The sequence below is a fragment of the Balaenoptera acutorostrata genome, chromosome 1 (genome assembly GCF_949987535.1).
Source record: "Balaenoptera acutorostrata chromosome 1, mBalAcu1.1, whole genome shotgun sequence".
Lineage (NCBI taxonomy): Eukaryota > Metazoa > Chordata > Mammalia > Artiodactyla > Balaenopteridae > Balaenoptera > Balaenoptera acutorostrata.
In genome coordinates this window covers 48,009,512-48,031,425 of record NC_080064.1, presented here as the reverse complement: position 1 = coordinate 48,031,425, position 21,914 = coordinate 48,009,512, and the positions used below count along the sequence as shown (strand labels likewise).

General features: G+C 48.1%; 1 long non-coding RNA gene across 2 annotated transcripts in view; it reads left to right on the top strand.

The window, feature by feature from the left end:
• LOC103018957 (uncharacterized) overlaps window positions 1-21,914 on the top strand; it is a 107,052-nt gene that overhangs the window by 25,270 nt on the left and 59,868 nt on the right. For both annotated transcript variants that reach the window (XR_449505.2, XR_003622449.2), the window contains exons 3-4: window positions 6,920-6,981; window positions 19,877-19,980. This is a non-coding gene — a long non-coding RNA (uncharacterized LOC103018957). The remainder of the gene's footprint in view (window positions 1-6,919; window positions 6,982-19,876; window positions 19,981-21,914) is intronic.

The window sequence follows — 21,914 nt, the reverse complement described above, 5'->3', positions numbered from 1 at the left end:
CTGAGTCACCTTTGGGGTTTTCCAGGCTATAAGCTCCTGAAGGGTTGAAAAAAAAGCCCAACGTGTCGCAAGTTCTGAAACCAACTTGCAAGTACAAGTTCTGCTGGCCCAGATATCCATCTGAGGAATACAGGATGGAAAGGGAGAGCCCCAGGCAGTGAGACCAGAGGGGAAATGAGCCTTTAATGTGCCAATGAAGAGTGACAATAATAATTCACCTAAGGTTCATAAGAACATTTATCCAGTTCTTATCCAGTGGCAAACGGTTCTCTAAGAACGCTCAGCGTGCTGCCTTTTGGTTGGCTGCCTCTGTGTCTTTTGTCCTTGTCACTGGACATTCTCATTCAGCTCCTGAACCCTGGACTCCAGCTCAGACACACCAAAGGAGCCCCAGACGTGGCGGTGGATTGATGGGCTAAATACGAGAATGGGTCTAGTTTTCTTGGTCCCCACATAACTCTGTTTTACAGATAAGGAAACTGAGATTCAGAGGGGTTAAATGCTCTGACCAAGGTGACACCATTAATAGAGGGAAAGACTGGAGAGTTGAGGCATTTCCCCCAGGAGGTGTAATGGAGAGCAGCCACCAGACCAGGGTTCATAGTCCCAATCTGCCAGCTACCTGCTGTGTGATTTTGTATAACTGACTAAGCCTCTCTGAGCCTCAGGGGGCTGTGTTGGTGAAATGGACACAGTAGTAGTAAATATTTTATTGAGTTGTTGTAAGGATTAACACAATGCGTGCAAAGGGAACTGCATATTGGCATGAAGAACTCCGTAAGTGTTGATTACTGTATTTGTTCTTATCGTCCTTTTTAATTGCTATTATTTCTTACTATTATGTAAAAAAAAATTACTGCAGTGTTAGTTACTTTTATCATTGAATATATGCCTGGTATACAGCTGAACTGCAACAAATTAGTTTCTTTCCTTTCTGGGGGTTAGTCTCTGGTAGCCTCTACTCTAACTGTGGCCCCAGGACTGAAAGTTTGCAGGGGGTTCATGAAGCCCGACTCTGGCACATGTTGGGCGGCATGGACAAGGGTGAAGAGATTGAGGGTGATGACCTCGGAGTACATTTGCTGTAGGCAGGTGGATATAGCCCCCTCCTTCTAAGCAAGCGCAGAATCACTTCACGTAAGCCCCAGCTCACCTGCACTTTTCCTGCCCTGCTTGCGTGATGTGACTATGAGAGCCCTTGCAGGGGCTTTCCAAGGTTTTCTTGAAGCTTCTTGCTTCTCCCAAACACTCCCACACCCCCATCCCACTCCCAGCCTCTCCCTAGTAACCGACATAAACTCTTTTGGTGTCTTCTGAGATATTTTCCCTCTACAAAGACAGCTCAAGGACAAGCTACTTAAACAATATTTATTTATAATCCAACCAGGAGCTAGGTCATCTCTCCAACACAGAGAAACTATTCTGAGGGGCCTCCGTTGTCTCACATTTATAAACCTGGGAGGCCTTTTCATAATACAGAAGGGGAAACTGAGGTTGAGAGAGGCAAGTGGTTTGCCCCCAATCACACACCAGTTAGTGGCAGGGTCAGGAAGAGACCCAGACTTTGGAGCTCATTGTCACCGAGGGGTGTAGGGGAGTGGGAAGCAAGCCTGGGCTGTGGCCCGGTTCTGCTACTTACTGCCTTATGGCCTTGGCAAACACTCTGATACCTCGAACCTCTGTTTTCTTACCTCTGAAATGGGCATCATTATACCTTCCTCACAGGAACGACAGAAGGAACAGAGAAGATCCTGAAAAGGAAGTCACCTAGCACAGTGGTTGGCATAAAATAAGTCCCCTTTCCCTCCTGCCTCCCCCTTCCTTCTGGAAATGAACAAAGGCTTTGGAATCAGACAGTCTTGGGCTCAAATTATGTGTGGACTTGGGGAAAGTATTAACTTTGGAGGTCTTGATTTTTCTTGTTTATAAGATGGCAATAGGAGTGACTATACTGAGGGGTCTTTGAGGAATTCAAAGGGATGATAGATGTAACATAGGAGCCCCTTCTAGACAAAGCTGCTCTTCTCCTTCCACCTTCCTCCAGGACTCCCTCCACAGCATCACAGATTTGGGTCCCCTGGCCCCAAGCTACAGGGGCAGGAGAGAGTGGGTAAGTTCCTGCATCCCCCTCCTCCGCGCAAGAGCAGGGCAGCTTCGGGCTCGGGGTTCAGCCAGCAGAGCTGATGTCTCTGGAGACAGCAATGCTCCCTCCCTCCCAGCCCTCGGGCCACTTCAGGACATGGATCCCTTGCGGGAGGGGGCATCAAACCCAAAGAGGGTCACAGCAGCAGCTTGCAAAGGGGGTGTTGGAGACTGGGACATGTAAATAACCCCGAGGAAACAGCCCCTTGGCACCCCTTCCTGGGCAGGAGTAAACATTACGTTATTAAGAGAGACACTTAGGCTTCAAACCACTTCATATTTAATCAGCAATCACGTTCCCTTCCAAAAGCCATTCCAGGAAAAACATCAGTTGAGTTTTTGACAAGAAACAAAGTTTTCTGAAAACTTGCGCGTGCAGCCCAGGCCTCGAGGGACAAACGCGTGGCCCTGTTTTGAGCCAATGGTGGCGCCAACCTAGGATACTGGGGCCCACGCAGTGCACATCTGTCTAGTGTTCCCACTGTCCCGAGGAGCAGGGGCGAAGGTTCAGGAACAGAGGGGTGGACGTGGGCTGTGAGGACGTTAGGCCTCTGTTTGAATCCCACACCTTCCTTCCATGCCCGTGTGTCCTTCATCAAGACGCGTGACCCCTGAGAGCCTCGTGTTCTTAAACGTAAACCAGGAATAATTATGCCTACCTGGAAGGCTGTGCTGAGGTTTCCATCAGCGACACCGATGGATTAGGTTGAACCATATGAAACTGCCACTTCTGAAGGTCATAAAGGGTTGAATACTGACAGTTTCAGACGCTTCATGCTACCGTGTAAAGTACGTGGCACATTTGAATAGCGCCCAAATTGGGTTCAACATTTACACAGTGAGTCTCAAAACTTCGTGAGCGTAGGAGGTGGGGAGGGGGCATGAGGAATGTGTGCAAAAGGTCTGATTCTGAAGATCTGTGTGGGGCCTAGGACTCTGCATTTGAACAGACTTGCAACCCCTCACGCCAGGTGATTTGGATGCCGTGATGCTTAGCGCTCAGCTGAACTAAGCTTTGAACAAAAAAAAAACCAGGAGAGGAGGGAAAGCACAGGCTAGAAAATGGCAATTCCCTCTCCCAAGCCCTTGTCGTCCTTTTCTTTTTGTCCAGGTAGGTAACAGGATTACCTTGGGGTGTGTGTGTGTGTGTGTGTAAGAGAGAGGGGAGAGGGGTTGAGACCCTTCTGATTATATTAAAACTCTAACCCTAACACTGGGGGCCTGTCTCCCCTTTTGAATTACCGATATCCTACATCTTTGCACCATTCTGAGGTGGGTGGTTAGTCAACATGAGTTTTACCCTCAGTAGCTGCCTCTAATATTCTAAAATTCTGGACACAGTTTCAGCTATTTTCAAAATGTCCTTAAAAGTTGGAGCAAGAGGAGTTAGCCAGTGGAGACATGTGGACATCAGACTTGGAAGTGTGCTGTGAGGTCCCCTGATCCAGCCTCCTCCCATGTCAGGCGAGGGAGGCGGCACCTCTCAAGGTCATGCGATGTGAGTCTGGGCAGTGGTGGAACTTGAACTTGAGTCCTCGAGGGCTAAACATTTGCTCTCCTGGGAATTCGCAACTCACCTTTTACTTTCGTCTCCTTATTGCTGTTGTGACTTCAACCCAGGCCAGCAGATTCTGAGTTGCATCAATGTGAACCTACATGACTTGTCCTAAGTGCTCTTTCCTGGTTCAACTGATACCGCACACACACTGCTGCCTGGGAAAGCAGTCCTGTTAATTCATCTGTTCATCCAGTACCTAGAAATCAGCCACACTGAGGATGCAGCGATGAGCACATTAGACACACGTCCTGCCCACGTGAACTCCTCAGCCTCGGTGTTCCCACTGTGTATAGTTATAAGAACTATAAGGAAAATGCAGTGGCACTTTGAGAACATATAACAAGGAGGCCAGCTCTAGTCAAGGCTGGTGGGATTTGCCTGCTCCTTACTTTCTGATGGGAACCTGGTGATGAGTCCAGGCTCCAAAAAACATGTGCAAATTTCTATGAAATCCATACTAGGTCCAGACACCATGCTGGTCTCTATGGCTATAGCTATTGATCTAGAAGAAAGGATGGTGAAGCTGGGGAGAGTACAGACACTCAAGCCAAGGTGATGTTGGCAACAGCAAACACCTCACAGTGTTTGGGCGGAGTCCTCCTACTTCCTTGGGGAAGCATTCCTCGGTCCCCATTCCACCCACAAGGAACGGAGCTCAGAGACTCTGCCTGTGTTGCTTGATCTTGGGTTCTGTCCCCACAACTGCAAAATGGAGACAGTAAGAATCTCTGCCTCACAGGTGTCATGAGAATTATCAGGAATAACATACGGAGGTGCCCAGCACCAAGCCTCGTCTTGTAGTGCCTGAGGAATATTGACTTGTTTCTTCCAGGAAATTTGGTACACACCACTTAGGCAGTACATGGCATGGGCTGGGCTTCAGCTAGGTGTGTGTGACTCCTAGAGGCTGGAGCTGCCCCCCCATCCCCCGTACCATGAGCTTTCCTTGGGATCAGTGGTGGAAAATTCTGGAAGACCTTAACTTTATGAACTTCATTCAAGACCCTGAATTTGAACTTCATTTGGGAGATATTAGGAATCCACTCAAGGTCTTTGAGCTGGGAGTCACATGACAAAGCTGCTTTTAGGTGATGAAAGACCAGGGTAAATATGGTGCTTGAGGATGGGATGAGAACTAGAGGTCAAGAGTCTGTTTTATTTTGGCTCCTCCATGAATTCAGTTCTAGAGGAATGCTCCACTCCTGAACGGGGCAGGGAGAGGCTGGGAAGGACAGATGGGAGAGTGGTCATCTCCCCCACCAAAGCATTTGGCGGCTGCCTGTGTAATTTGAGCCTGGCTCCGATTTAACCTATGTGGCCCATGTGCTGCCTCCACAGCAACTACCTCCGTGTCTGCTTGCCGCAGAGTTGGCTGGCGATTACACCGTTCCACCCTTTGAAGAGGCAGTGGCTTCAGATGCCAAATTTAAATCACTACCATTCCAAATTAAAGTAGGAATCATGCTGCCAGTCGCCCAACAGGAATAATGTCATAGTTGCTCTTCATGCTAGGAACTTTCCAGATAGTATCTCTCATTTTCCCAGCTACCCTGAAAAATGGGTGTTATTATTTGTACTTTATAGAAAAGGAAGCTGAAGCTCTGAGGTTCCCTTAAACAACATGCCAAGGAAACACAGTTTACTACGTGCAAGACGTAGATAATGAACCTAGCCTGCTCTGAGTGTGAAACCTATTCCTTTCTTTTTAATCACTTTTTATAGATGATCCATTTTTCCAGATGAGGAAACTGAGGCTCAAAAGAGCTATGTGGGGCTTCCCTGGTGGCGCAGTGGTTGAGAATCTGCCTGCTAATGCAGGGGACACGGGTTCGAGCCCTGGTCTGGGAAGATCCCACATGCCACGGAGCAACTGGGCCCGTGAGCCACAACTACTGAGCCTGCGCGTCTGGAGCCTGTGCTCCGCAACAAGAGAGGCCGCGATGGTGAGAGGCCCGCGCACCGCGATGAAGAGTGGCCCTCGCACAGAAACGAAGACCCAACACAGCCAAAAATAAATAAATAAATAAAAATTAAAAAAAAAAAAAAAAAAAAAAAAAGAGCTATGTGAGTTGCCCAAGATCGTGCAGCTACTACAACAGTTAAGGGACAGCTAATTACAGAACGTTCACTATGGCCCAGGCAGTGGACTAAGGGTCTATTATACACTATCTCATTTAGTCTACGTAACAGCTTGCCTTATGTCACAAACAAATGCCAGAACTGGTATTTGTGATCGCGTCTACCTGCCTTCAGAGCTTTCAACTGCCCAATTCTGCTGTAAGGAGACTGATGGGGGTTGAAATAAATCCCAAGACTTCAATGGAGGAAAGGTAATGTTGGCTAAGAAGACACCTAATCAGAATTTATGGGGTGAAGCTGCTACAAGCCACCTCTTCCTCTGAATGCAAGTCCTGTCCATTCCTAAGTGATGGATGGAAGTCTGAGCACCAAGGACCAGGAATGTCTGGCCTCACATAATGGGCATTTGAGTGAAGGGAACCAGTCACTTGCTACAACCAATGAAGATGTAAAACCCCAAAGACACCTGGGGTGGCTGATATTAGATGGATGAATGCAGGCTGCATCTCTGGGATCTTTCTTTCCCAAGGAAATTGGTGGAACATATGTCAGGCCTAGCTCACAGCATTCCAGCCCAAAGCGGCAGCTGTCCAAAGCCTGCGAGTGTCCAACACCCAGAGGTGAGGGGGCTGGGGAAGGGTCCTGACGGCCTCTGACCTAGTCCTGGAGACGAGGTACTGTCTGCTCTGTAAATACCACAGACATTCCTGGGGGATGAAAGACATGTCCACAGGCAGCATCGTAAGCCCCTCCAAACTCCAGACGTGCACTGGTCATCCTGGCTGGCTCCCTCTTTAAGCAGCATTGGAAGATAAAGGTGTGGCTGTGAAGGGTGCGGAGGCTGGAAGCCAGCAGGTGTTTTTGGGCCGTGCTGAGCGGCTTGCGGGATCCTTGTTCCCTGACCAGGGATTGAACCCGGACCCCCAGCTGTGGGAGTGCGGAGTCCTAACCCCTGGACCGCCAGAGAATTCCCCCAGCAGCTTTATCAGGAGCACAGTTTATTTTCTTCATGCAACTCCAGCAGAGCCACTGCATTGTGGAGTTGGAATGATCATCATAAAATGAATGGACTTTAGTGGAAATTTTTGGAGTTCTATCGAGTGCTTGCATATCAACAATCTCTTTTCTCTCTTCTAACAGCCCACTGAGGATTGCGTTGTTACTCCCATTTTTACGAACGAGGTGACTGAGGCCCGGAAAAGGTAAGTCCTTATGCCTCAGCTCCTAAGTAATGGAACAAGGTCTTGGGTCCAGGGCTCCTAACTCTGGCTCACATTTTTCTTACCATGTAACTTAGAGATCGCCTGGTTTAACCTTGCTGCCTCCACTAACCATTGGACAGATGGATATCCCACCTCTGCCTGAACACCCAGCGTGGCCCGTTCCGTGCTGGACAGCCGAAATTTAGTGTTAACAAAATAGTGACCGTTTTTGAGCCCCTGCTGTGCACCAAACTATATACTAAATGTACATTACCTCTAATCCTCAGATCAACCTCACACGGTTTAAATTTGTGGGATCTGAGTTTCACAGAACACAAGTGACTTGCCCAAGTTCATACAACCAGTAAGTAACAGAACAAGGATTCAAAGTGAAGTCCATCTTATGTCAAACTCATGGCATCACACTTTCTTCTTATATTGAATGGAAATCATCTTGAATTCCCATATAGATGTTTTAGTTCTGCCTTCTGTGGCTGCTCAGGACAAGCTTGCTTGCTTTTTCACCAATCGGACATCCTGACTGATGCTGGATGACATCTTTGCTTTCTAGGTCTTAGCTCCTCCAAGTGTAGAATTCCTGGGTCCTCCGACTCCTCCTGAGGGGACCTGGCTGTCAGATGGCTCATGTGTCTGTTGTTCACCTTGTGATATGAATCACAGAGTAGTAGAAAGAACATCGGGCTTGAGGTCTAAAGAGGTGCGCTCTGTTTCAGTCTGGATTTACTAGCTGTGCTTCATCTCTGGCCTCATCTATTACATGCAAATACTACCTAATTCTCAGGGTTCTTTTAAGAACACAGAATATGAACTAAGGATGTGATATGTCAGTAAAAGGTAGATAAAGTACTTGGATGTCCAAGGCAGCATTATTTATAACAGCCCAACCTATAAAAGAAAAGCCATTCATAATAAAACAGACAATAGTATACCTACTTAAACACTCACCACAGGAGAATGGATAAGTAACAGTGATACATCAATTTAGTGGAATGTTATGCAGACATTAAATTTTTCTTGAAAAAAATACCTATGATAAAATGCTAATTAAAACAAGCAAGATATGTCAATTATACATCAATAAAGCTGAAAAAAAGCAAACAAGATATAAAACTCTATCTCTAGTATGATCTCAATTCCACGAGAAGTAAGATTGGAGTAAAATACATCCCAACACTAAGAACAATTATCTCAACAATTATCTTAAGATGATGGGCTTATGGGTTTTGTGTGTGTGTGTGTGTGTGTATATGTGTGCGTGCTTCTTTACCTTTTTCTGTTTTCCACATTTTCTGCAATGAGCATGGGTCACTTTGAAAATCAATACAAAATACGGGGCTCAGAACGGAGCACAAAAAGCTACCCCCAAATAGGGCCTCACCGGCCTAAAGATCAATTAGTACCTTTCAAAACCCATTTGTGTTTTTTTTTTTTCCTGCTGTGCCAAAGTGCCACTTCAGCGTCTCTCCTCTGCTCACTCATCTCTTTTGGCATCACTATCTTGATACGACTGGACTCAAAGAGGAAGCAAATACAATAGACTAAACCCAGCCTGTAGGAACTGCCTGGGCTCACGTTGCAAATAGGATATGCTGAGATAGTCTTTACAAAACAACCCAAACCAACAACTTCTTTAGTGTCTCATTGAACAACCACACGGTGGGAAAGCTACTTGAAAGATGATATTACGGCCTTGACAGCTGCTCCTGGAGGGTCAGCTGTCCTGGACATGCCAGGGCCAGACAGGGCAGGGGAGGGTGCCAGATGAATGAATCTGGCCTGAGATACCATTGGGTGACCTGGGCACCACTGAGTCCTATCAGGACAGCTCCCTAAGTTATGTCTTCAGGGCCTGATAATATTATAACTGATGGCCTCTAGGAAAAATGCTGTCTCTCGCTTGCTGGGGAGGGCAGTAGGGGAGAGGTAAGGCAGAGAATGCTTTCTGGAGGTGCTTCAACTACATGTTCAGAGCAGCAGCAGGACACTAAGTCCTCTGTGAGCATTGGTGTGGCTCGTTCTGAAAATGGCAGAAGCTTAGCCTCTTTCCTGCCCTACTGTTGGAGTGGCCAGAGCTGGAGACTTCATTTTTCTCTATTTATACAATAGAAATATGTGAGAAGGAAAGGGATGTAGACATTAGGGGGTGCATCCTCTATGTTAGTACCAAGGTCTTGCCAAGGTCGTCCAGGCAGCAAGGCAGGATTAGAACCTAGGGTGCCTCATGGCCTGCTTTGTCCATTAAAGCACATGAGAGAGAACTGGTGGTCTTTTACCCCACAATTCTTCCCCGTGATACCGATGCCCATGATTCCTGCCATCTAGTCAGTGTCTACTATGCGCCAGGCATCATGCAGACATTTAGAAACATTATTCTATCTGTCATGGGCTGAATTGTATTCCCCCCAAATTTATATTTTGACGTTCTACCCCCCGGTACCTCAGAATGTAACTGTAATTGGAGATAGGGCCTTTAAAGAGATAATTAAGTTAAAGTGAGGTCATTAGGGAGGGCCCTAATCCCATATGACTGGTGTCCTTATAAGAAGAGGAAATTAGCACAGAGGGAAGACCACGTGAAGACACAGGGAGAAGATGCCCATCTACAAGCCAAGGAGAGAGGCCTCAGAAGAAACCAATTCTGTTGACACCTTAATCTCAGACATCTAGCTTCTAGAACTTCAAGAAAATGTTTCTGTTGTTAAAGCCGGTGAGTCTCTGGTACTTTGTAATGGCAACCTGAGATAACTAATAATAAAAACACCATCCTAACCATAGCCCTGCCAATAGGGAGTCTTGGTTCCAAGTGACAAATGAGGAAATTCAAGCTCGGAGTAGAAAAAGAACTTGTCTAAGGTCACAGTTAATAAGACTTGATTAGAACCCAGTCTCACTGAAACCTAGGGCTTGACCATTGCTCTTAGAAGAAATGGGGCCATTTTTGCGACAGTGCTTTGCTAACAGTACATGGCTGTTGAATGAACACAGCATCAGGAGGTATCACTATTACTTTTGCTATGGTGAGGGACAGTCCCTTTATAGGAAATTTCAGATAGAGCCTGGTCCTCCGGGGGGGGGCACTTCCTGGGGATGCTTTGCTCTTCAATCCCAGGGCCCCACCTTTGGGCTGGAGAAGGGTCTCCCTGATCTGTCTCACAGGTGCAGGGCATTGTGAGGTAGCAGACTTGGAGCTGGGGCCCTGGGGCTCCATCTCTCTCCATCTGCTAGAGTCCTGGGGGTGACCTTGGGAAAAGTACACAGCCTCTCTGACCTCCACGTGTTCTGATTGCTCTGCCGACTTCTGCTACCAGGTTCTTTGTGGGCAGTTTAGGGTGGAGGCGTTGATATTTTCCCAGAGGCAACCCAATCCATTGCTAATCATAGCAAATTTTTAGACTTTCTACCTCCTGCCTCTTGCTTCCTAATGCTGGCTCATCCCTTAGATCTTGGCTCAGCTGTCACTTCCTCAGGGAAGCCTTCCCAGCCTGGACTAGTTTCCCCTGTTATTAGCTAGGTTATCTCCATAGTGGACACATAGTTCCCTGATGTATCCCTCCCAGAGCCAAGACCTCTGCCGGGCATACAGACAGACATTGATGCACAAGTTAATATGCTCTTTTATTGCCCTGCCCTGTGCTTTCCCTTATTAGCACTTGTAATTTTTAATTATGTACTTGATTAATGTCTGTCTCCCTGGCCCTGGCCACAGACTGAAACTCCATGAGGGCAGGGGTTTCGTTTCACTGACCGTTCCAGTCTCAGTACCCAGCCATGCCCTGAATGAAGGAGGCACTTTAAGAATATTAGTCGCATAAAATTCAGTGAAGGAGATCCAGAGGTCAGAGAGGTTTTGATTCATTCAAAAGACATGGTCCCAAAGTGAATTTCCAGGCCTTAGGAGAGCTCGCTCTACACCATTCATTGCTTTATTCATTCAACCAACGTTTACCCATCCGTCTCCTCTTGGGCTAGGCAATGCATTTACAAAATCGGTAAGAAATTGTCTCGGCCTCCATGTGGTCACAGCCTGCGGGGGGGGGGAGGTCGTATTGACAGTGGTCGTAATAATTCAACGTAAGCAGTGCCGGAACTAGAGGCGGGAATTGGGTTGGTGCAAGCCCACAGCAGGGTGTGATGGACCCAGGCCTCGAAGGGTCACGGAGGGCAGAGAGGAGGCAGCTTGTGAGCTGAAACGCTGAAGCCTGAGCCAGGGCACTTAAGGGGAAAGGAGGAGATGAGCACGTGAGAGGAAAAACTTGAGGGAAGACCTAGAATGGGCAAGAACATGGCTGGCTTGGGGGAGGGCAGTTAGGCTGCGTTCCAGGAGCTGTGCAGGGTGGGGAGGGGCGGGGAGCTGGGGGGTGCGGCTGGAAGGTGGGGTGGGCCCCGAAGGATCTACACGCATGCGCACTCGCTGCTCCTCCCACCCCCAGACCTTTGTAACCGGAGGAGGAGAGCTGGTTGTCATTCTTATCAAGCTGGGGCTCAGCTTTTGTCCCCAGTCCAGGCCCAGCTCTCTTTGATCCCAGCAAGGCCATTGTTTCCCCAGCGCTGGCCTCTCTGCTTCGTAGGGGAAAATGTGATCTTTGTTCTCCTGAGACTTTGTATCCAAGTCCTGCCTTGGTGGGGACAAGCCGGGAGGGGCTCCATGCGAGGATCTAGTCCCCGCGGCTGAGGGACAAGGGCCACCCCTGTTTCCTGGCCTCCGCCTCGTGTGGGTTGCACTCGGCTCCCAGAACCCTCTCGCTGGCACAAGTCATGCTGTGTTGGGGGTGGAGAGGGAAAGCAGTTTCAGCTTCTTTATTTTGAAAAATTGTCTTTGTTAGCATTTCCAGTGTGATCTTAATATAAATCAAATGCAGTGAGGCATTTGGTGAAAACCTGGGTTTGAATCTTAGCTCAACTATTTACTGGCTGTGTCAGCCTGGGTAAGACACTTCATCTCTTGGGGTCTCAGTTGTCTTCTCTGCACAATCAGGAAAATGAAAATATTTATCCTACAGTATTGCCATGAGGTTTTATTCATTCATCGAATGAATAAGCACCTACATGGAATCTGTTAAGCACCTACTCTTCATCAGGCACTGTGGTCTGTGCTAATGAGGTAGACTTGATCAAACCCCTCCTGAAGCTTACAAGAGAAGAAAGACATTCAACTGACATACGTGTGACTTCTACAAGAAGAAATGCAGATTGCTAAGCGAGTGTGTACCGGCACTTCACTGAGTCTTGGGGGTCAAGAGAGGAGCCCCCAGAAAAGTGATGCTAATGCAGAGATTTGATACGTATAAAAGGAGCCTGGGATGTGGGATGTGGTCGAAAACATTAGTTCCTGCCCCCTCTGCCTGGGATCAGATCCCTCACCAGCACCTGCTGGGTTTGAGCGGGTTTAAGAAACTCCCCCTCCCCTCTAGGGAACGTACTCAGCTGAAAAGAAGTGGACTCTGGGAACTGCTTCCCGGGGCCTGGAAATTGATGAAGACATATACAAGGTTACAAACACAGGGCCAGCTGTGACATTTTCTGTGTGCCTTAGTGAGAAGTGCTGGGGCTCTTCTACTGGAAGCTGAACTCTTGGCCCAGCTCGCCGGGCTGGAGGAGAAGGGGGAGGAGCTGGCAGACTGCAGTGCTTTGTGAGGGGAAAACAAATGGGTCTGTAACTTGATCGAGGTGGCGAGGGGAGGCTGCCAGAGCTGTGGGGATGAAGAATAGCTTTTCAGAGGAGTGTCAGGGGGAGGAGGTAAACTCCTCCCCTCAAGTGAGGGGATGTGCAGAGCAGGCCTGACTCTTCGAGTGGCCTCAAACCCCAGTGGGCGGGGCAGGGGTGGCAGTGGCACTTTGGGCATCCTTGGGCTGCAGTGCTCACCTGTATAGAGCACCTTCTATAGGGCAGGGACATTTACAGAGAAAATGAGGTAGTCCTTGCAGCAACCCCATCTGATGGGGAGTATTTTTACCCCTGACAGCTGAGGCTCAGAGAGGTGAAGTAACTTGCCTGAAGCCACACAGCCAGTAAGTGGTGAGGGTGAGGTTTATATCCATTTCTGTATGTCTTTAAATTCATATTTCTTCCACTATATCATGCTGCCAGACAATTTTTTCGGACAAGGTTTCCTTCTGGATTTTCTACATCTAATAATGATAGTAAGAATCCCTTTTATGTAACATGTTTTACAAAGAGTACTCTTGCAAATACCATTTCACAGGGTTTTTATAGTGCCTGCCCTTTAAGATGAAGTGTTATTATTCTCTTATTTGAGATGAGGAAATAGAAGCTCAGCCAGGCAGGTGGCTCCCCTAAATGCCACTCTGAAATGCAGTCCGGGAGCCGAGCCAGGAGATGCCAGATCCCATGCACTTTCCACCATTGTCTTGAGACCCAGGTGAGCTCCTCAGGTATCTGCTGATATCCAAACCATCTCCTAATCCTTCAAATGAAAAGCCCAAGCACAAACAGTTTGTTTTTCTAACAAGCTCAGAGCCTTCACTGTGTTTCTAACTCTTGATAAAGCCCGCAGCGAAAATCCCCTTTCCTGGGGCCCCTCCTCCTGAGAAAGGGATGATTGGCCATGTGTATTTTTCACTGGGGTTCCCACAAAGAATGTTGCGTGTAATACGAAACATGTGTCATTGGAGTTTGCTGGAGTGCCCCACCCTAGGCCCTTCCCTGCACAGTGGGAGCCCCTCGTGCAGCAGCTGGTGCAGGGGATGGGGTGGGGGACAGAACCCTGCACACCTAGAGGGGTTCCCCCCAGAGCTGGAACTGCCCCCTCCTGCAGGCAGAGTGGGAACTGAACTCTGTCAGCTCTCCTGTCTCACTTCCCCATCTGCGTCCTTGCCTCACCATGTTTCCATTCCTGGCAATGAGTGGTGAGCCCAGACTCACCACACTCAGGTGTGTCTGAGTTCAAGCTGGAAACATACACGACACGTGCTCAGTAACACCTGTTGGGTAAATTACAGAGTGAATAGGGGAAGAACCATCCTGCTTTCCATCTCCATGCAGTCAGTGTGCTGGGATGTTGCTGAAGGAAAGAATAAGTGCTCTGTGATGGGGACCTTCATGTGGATGTGTTTCTAGAGAACTCTGAAGCTAAAGGAAGAATATCACTATTTCGTCCTTTCCCTTCTCAGTAGCCAGGATTGTTGGAAGCACTGGTTTTTGAACTTGAGTGTGTGTTAGAATCACCTGGAGTCCTGTTAAAGCACAGATTGCTGGGCCCACCCCCATGGGTGAATTTACATTTTTAACAAGTTCCCAGTTGATGTGATTGTGCTGGTTCAGAGAATTGGGAGCCCAGATGGTCCTTGTTCAAGTGGGGTGAGGATGAAGCCGAATAGAAAAAAAAAAACAAAAAAAACAGAAGAAAGAGAGTGACTATCTTGTGGTGTGGTTGTCTGAAGACATTTTGAGGGCATGGGACCAGTGTAGACTAGAGCCATCAGGACGGGCTTCCTGGACGTGTGGTTGTGATGGATGGGGAGGATTTGGAAGGTAAAAGGAAGAAGGGAGAGCTTTGGGTGAAGGCAGGCATAGAGGCAGCACTGAGCAAACAGCATGGGGATGAGGAGGCCAGCCTGCAGAGATATCAAGACGAAAACAACCTTCCTCTTCAGGGTTGCCTGCAGTTTACACTCTACAAACCCCCTGCACACAGCCCGAACACACAGCCCAAACAGCCTGGCGGGGCAGAGGTCACCTTCTCATCTCCAGGGAGAAAACCAGTGCAGGGGGGCATGGGAATTGCAGGAGGGAGGGCGCAGGGCCACAAGGTTTGGCAGTTTATTCTCTTGCGAGGGGTTGACCTTTCCCCTGCTTTAACAGCTCTTTGCAGCTGCTTTACCAGGGGTGAACAATGCAGTCTACTCCTTGGCAGCATACTGGTTTCTCTCACCTGATTTTTTCCTGTTCCAGTTTGCACTTAAAAGTATCAACACAGAAACCACTCTTGCCCTCCTTAAGCCATTGGCCAGTGTCTGTCTCCTCTTCCTGGTTCCCTGAAACCTATGAGGTTCACCCCATAGCCCTGCGGAAGAGGAGAGGAGGAAAAAATCTGGACTGAAAACTCACCGTGTGTCAGGGCCACGCTGGGCACGTCTATACACGAGATCTCAGTGCATAGCACTGAGGGCTAAGGGCGTGTATAGACAAAGATGCTGAAGCTCATGCTGGGGGTGAAGCTCAGGTTCAAGATGAAGCCCCTGGCCTGAGAGCATGTTATTAGATGGTGGAGCTGAAATCCAACCTCCAATCTGTTTGAATTCAAATGGACTAAATAAACAGCACTAGCTCATTAAAAAAGCTCCGAAACCAGAGCCCTACCTGAGGGTCAGTGTACAGCAGGAAAATGCTTCCAGAACGCCATGTGCTCTTTTGCAAGTCCATATCTATGCACAGGCTGGCCTCCTTCCTGTACTTTCCAACCTCCTCTGCCCACAAGCTCCTGTTCATCCCTTAAGCATCCTCATGATGCCTCTGAGGTCCCCTACCTGCTGTAGGTGCCCCTCTTCGAACCTCCCCTTTCTTTGCATTTATCCTTAACATGGCATTTAGCACAATCTATCATGATGGATGTTTTCCTGGGCTTTTTTCCATTGACTATAAACTCCCACAATTTATGACTCTCCGAATCCTCAATGCCTAGCACAGCGCTTGGCACACAGAAGGTGTGTCAGGAGATTCTTGTTGAATAAATGAATGAACAGCTGAAAGAATGAATCTTGCCCTCAGATTCATTTCACCACAGTCGATCTAGTAGTCCCACCTCCATCTTAGACCAGAGGAGTTTCAGAGAGATGAAGTGACATGCCCGAAGTCCCATAGGTAGCCAGATGGAAGCCTATAAACACTAACCAAAGTGACAGCCACCCAAGGTCCCCTATCCTCCAACGCTTTGCAATGATCAACTGCCCAGACCTTTTACCCAGAACTCGTGTTACTCTCTGATGATTAGCCCTGGAATTGTAGCCATGACTGCTAGCTGTCTGTCCAATACTCGTTCTCTTTATCTTGCTTACTAATTTAAGTGAATTGGGGGTTTCAATATGCCTAGTTAAAAAGGACATTTCCCAGCTTCTTTAGCTGCAAAGTTTGGCCCTGTGACCAAGTTCTGGCCAATGAGATAGAAGAAGAAGTTTTGGGGTGGTCTGTGGGGAAAGCTCCTTAAAAAGGGAAGGAGATATGGGTATGACAGATAGAGGTCTTTTTTTTTTTTTTTTTTCCCTTTTCCTTTTAGAATGACATGATGATGATAATAGAGTTGCAGAAGCAATCTTGGACTATGAAATAACTTTGAAGGTGGACATATACTGAGGATGGAGGAGCAGAAAGACAGAAGGCACTCGGGTTCCTATAGGCCATGGAGCCCCGAGTTGCTTGCTTCTAGACCTGTTACATGAGAAAAAAACAGACTTCTATTTTGTTTCAGTCACTCTTATCAGTTTCTGTTTATCTATGGGAAGATGCAGGAAGGAAAGTAAGGGGTCATCCATTCTGGGCCCGGTGGGCTAGGCTGTTTTCAGAAACAGAGTCCAGAAAGCTGCCAGAGGTGCCACCAGGCTGAATGGGTGAGCAGAGGGCAGTTCCCAGCTGTGGGGTCCTGGTTCTCTTGCAGCACCACCTCCCGCCCAGCTCCACCCAGTAGGGACAGGGTAGGACTTGGAAGCTGGGAAGGGGGCTCACAGCGACCTTGGGCTGATCTCAGCATTGCACTTGGGGGCTTGAATGGACTTTGGGGATCCAGAGTCTGTGTCAGAGCTCAGCGTTGCACTTGGGGGCTTGAATGGACTTCAGAGATCCAGAGTCTGTGTCAGACCTGAGGGACGTCTGCCTGGCAGCCATTTTCATGATGGTTTTGTTGTCAGAACACGGATTTTGTTGCTCGATATGATAATTCCTTTTCCTTTTTCCTGACTTGTTGAGATAAGGGACATGGGATCACCCTCCTGCCCCTGCCCCCCCTTATGAAATACAAGCGGTAGGTCTGGGAAAGTCTTCCATATCCTTTTCTTAAGAAGAAGCCCAAGACAAACACTGATCTTCTCTTGCCTTTGGGCGTTATTAAGTAAGGGTGTGAAGTTTGGAGCCACAGGAATCATCTTGACACCATTAAAAAATCACAGGGACACTGGTTTGTGGCCCTGACACCTTAGAGGCACTGTAACACCCAACTTGGGATGCCCACATCTGGACTTCTTGCTATGTGAGATAACAGATAACGTTACTGATTATCCCTTTTTTCCTTGCAGCCATATGTATCCTAATTTAAATAGAATCTGACCTCTTTATTTGACAAATGGGGAGAATGAGGCTCAGAGAGGGAAAGCAACTACAAGAGTGGCCCCCTAGAATCCTATCTTCCTCTCTAATGATGGAAAACATTTTTTTTCCTGCACAACACATGGAATTACCTCAAGAATAAAGTGAGATTCCACACGTGTTGGGAATACGTGGAGACCATCTCCATGGTTCTTTTCTTTCTTTCTAGAGGTGGAGGAACAGACATAGGACAAGTCCAGTTCTACTACAATGAGCATAATCCCTCATGACAACAAAAAGAATAACTGGTCTTCAAATTTACAGAGCACTTTATCATTTATATAGCGTGGCAACACTTGCCAAAGTTTTTCACATCCATAATTTCATCAGATTCTCACAACGCTGGGGGGTGGGCCAGACAGGGATTATTATTCCCATTTTACAGATGAGGACTCCAAGAGTCAGAGAAGGCTACCTGATCCACTTGAGTAAACTAGACCTTGAAACAGATGTGAGTGGATGAAGTGCAGGCCTACAGCCAAGAGTTACAATGTCAGTGCTCTTTTTTTTTTTTTTTTTTGATTAATTAATTAATTTGTTTTTTGGCTGTGTTGGGTCTTCGTTTCTGTGCGAGGGCTTTCTCTAGTTGTGGCAGGCGGGGGCCACTCTTCATCGCGGCGCGTGGGCCTCTCACTATCGCGGCCTCTCTTGCTGCGGAGCACAGGCTCCAGACACGCAGGCTCAGTAATTGTGGCTCACGGGCCCAGTTGCTCCGCGGCATGTGGGATCCTCCCAGACCAGGGCTCGAACCCGTGTCCCCTGCATTGGCAGGCAGATTCTCAACCACTGCGCCACCAGGGAAGCCCCCAGTGCTCTTTACTGTTTGCAGTGCCCTGCTTCCTCCTGGGGTCTAGGTTAAGACCCACAGGGACTTTGCAAGGTAGGGCAAGTGAGTGTCCCTCCCCATTTTACAGATGAGGAAGCAGAGACTTGGAGAGGTAGATGATGTGCTTAAGGTCACAGAGCCAGGTCATTTTGCTGATAGGCTGTCATCTTTCCACGACTCCATAGCCTTTTCTATTATCATTCCCAATACAAATATCTGACCTTGTGATGAGTAGGGCAGATATGGCCACCCTATGAAAGTAACATGTCACAGGGCAGAGAGAAGCCGAGTGACTTGACTGAGATGATGGTGCTCAAAGCAAAGATCTGAATCTGGGCTTCCCGACTCCCTGTCCATTGCTCCTCCTGCCCTTCCTACTTCCACGGCCTTACTGATAAGGTGATAATGGCTTATGTCACCTCTCCACGGAATCATATTCCTGGGAATATGCTCGTCTTATCTATTGCTGTACCCTAGTGCCTGGAACAGTATCTGACTCAATAAATATTTGCTGAATGAACAAATGAACCTATGAATAATTCCAAGCAAATATTTACTGATGGCCTGGTGGGCCTTGGAAAGAGGTGAGAGGGCAAACTCAGCAGTAACAAAACACATTTTGGAGTCCACCTTTTAGTTTTCATTGTCGCCACTGTTCTATGTCCTCATGGGCCTGTGTGATATCCAAGGCATGGCTCAGACCTGAGCCGCTCTGGGCAGCCCCAACTCTAGCCCTTGTGGGGCTTAGAATAGGCATGGCTGTCAAGGTAGCCTAGAAGTCTACTAATTCAGTTTATTAACTCATGCGTTCATTCATTCCATCCATTCATTCACTCATGCAACAAGCAGACCTGGCCTTGGATCTGGGGGATGCTAAGAGTTTCTGCCCATGAGCTGCTTACCATTGGTAGGGCCACAAGTAATGAGCAGATATCAAAACAGTGAGGTAAATGGCAGCTACAGGTGGCTACGTGTAAGGTACCGTGTCCTTACATGGTGCTCTGGGAGTATAGAGGAGGGGCAGCTAATCCAGTCTGGGGTCCACGGAAGACATGACTACAGCTGCCATAATTGAGAGCTTCCCACGTGCCAAGTTCTGTGCCAGGCTCTTTACATTCATCAGCCGGTTTACTTCTCAGAACAACTCCCTGAAGAAGGTGTCCACACTCCCATTTTACAGATGAGCAAACTGAGGTTCAGATATGGGAGGTGACTTTCCTGAAGTCACACACCTCACTTGTGTGAGTGCCGAGGTTCAACTCTAACGTCTGGGCTCACCACTCTTCCCCATGCCTGCTGTGTAGACTACCTCCTTCTCGTGAGGTTACACTTGAGTCAGATTTTGAAGGGTATGTATGAGTCAGCCGTGCAAATTGGCTGTGGCAAGGCTGGTGGTTGTAGGAATCACAGAGTATGAGGGTATGGTTTGGAGGATGGGCAAAGTCATTTCAGACAAAAGGGAACAGCACAGCAAATATACGGAGGTTGAAAACAGCAGGTTGTGTCTAAGTGGGGAAAACGAAATGGGAGGTGGGTTGTCCCCACCCATCTTTAGGGAGAGCTTATACAGGGGAATCTTCCTGCATATTGGAGTCAGGGATAGATTATCCCATGACCCTGACAATTCCATAGGAATTGTAATCTTTGGGTGATTGGTTGAGTCATTAAACATCATCCAGGAAAGTCCTGCTGGAAAGGAAAATAACCATAACTGGGCTTTGTAAATTTTGTAGATTTTTTGTCAAGGAGGACTAAGAAAATATCTGGACCTTGTTCTCAGAGGGAGAAGCAAGAATATGAGCCTGCCTGGCACTGAGTGGGTAGGAAGACTTGCTGGGTGAGTTACTGCTGTTGGGGAGGGGGACCTGTTTCTTTCTCTCCCCTTCTCATTTTTCTTCTTGCTTTTCCCATGTATCCCCTGAAAATCCACTGTGTGTCTGGCTTGGTGCCGTAGTAGCTACATGGATGAATCACACACCTAGTTGCTGCCCTCAGAGTATCTAGTCCAGGAGGGGAGATGGGACCCACTAGTGAATGATCCCAGGCGGGGCATCTGTTACAGAGTGTTTTTCGTTTGATAAACATTCCCAGGAACCCATGTGTGGCCAGGTGTGGGAAAGCGAAGATAAATAACCACAGAACCCCAGTTTCTGAGAAGCCACCGTTAAAGGGAGAGAAACTTAAAAGACTGAGTGTTAAGATGGAAGCAGGTGCAAGACGCCGCGAAGGACAGAGAAAGGGGGGAGAGTGAGGGGAGCCACAAATGTGAGGTGACATAGGAGCCAGGCCTTCGCCCCAGCCAGGGACAGTCACATTCACGTTTCCTGCACGTGCTCTTTGAGGAAATGAATGTGTGTGTTATCTCAGAATCCTTCAAGACTCTGTGAAATCCCTCCCACAAGCTCTGTTTTTCTGTTGAAGAAACTGAGGTTCAGAGAAGTGAAGTAACCCACCCAAGATCACACAGCTGGCAAGTGGCAGAGCTGGGGACACACCTAGACTTTTTGGCTCGTGATTTTTTTCAAGACACACTGCTGCCTCTACCAATAACACAAGGGAGAGAGTGACAAGTGCCATGTGCCCATGTGCCATCTACTTTTAGTTTCTTCATTGGACGAAGGCCCACAAAGTGTCCCATTGTGTCACATCCGTTCAAGGCTGCGGCTGATCTGTGGGCTTGGGCTTAATCCAGTAGGAAGATTTAGTGACACAGGTTGCCCGGCTTCACAGTAGGAGAGCTGGTTAATCCTCCCAAACTCCCTGTTCCAGCTCCATCCTTCCGTCACACTGATCGGGATGGGGCTCAGAGCCCCATCTTGGAGTCTTTGAAATGTCAATGGCAGCAGTCACTCTGAAGCGCTCCCTGCAGATGTGTGGAAGTTCAGGGCATAAGTGGGGAGTGGGGCAGAGCTGCCTTGTCCCAGGCAGTGAGGCAGGCAAAAGTGAATGGGGGCTCTTTGAAGCCGTTGAAAGAAAAGGGAAGAAAAGGCTGAGTTAGCACACTGAGCTAACTGTTTTGCATACATCTGAGAGGAAGAAGTCACTACTCAAAAGCACCGAATGTCCTTGCAGCAAACTTTGAAGGCCAGTGTAGGTGATGTAGTCCCCACCTTGTCAGTTTTCCTGCTTGGGTAGCAATCGCTTTCGGATGACATAGGTAAAAGCATCCTGCCCTGCCCCACCTAGAGTCCTATTACTCCTGTTTTGCAGATGAGAGCAAAGTGACCCAGAGAAGTCAGGCAGGCTCACAGAGTTAGTCACTGGTGCAGCAGAGACTTAAATTTAGGCCTTGGACTCCAGGACAGCATGTGGGAAAAGGGGGACACTTCTAGGGAAGTTCAGCACCACTGAACACCGAGGAGGAGGTTGGAAGTGTGGGTCCACGCCTATCCATGGTCATGTTTGCTGAATGCATAAAATCCAGATGAGACGGCTGGGGAGCAAAGAGGCTGGTGTTCCTGGCCCCAGGCCCTGAAAGCAGGCTCTCACAGACAGATGCCTGCAGCTCCGCTCTTTCCAGAGGAGCTAGTGAGATCCTAGCTTGGGAGGGCAAAGGCCATTCCTCTGAGAGAATGACCTCTTTCTCTCCCGAAGCTGCTCCTTTCAGAACTGCAGCTACCCCAGCCCCAGACACTGAATGCAGCTGCACCAAGAAATCAATGGTTCTCACGGCCAAAGAGATACTTCTACACGGTTTAATTTGACATAATTATAAGTTTCCTCAATATGTTTTATGATGTGCATTGTTGTTTCAGCAAAAATTGTTTGGAC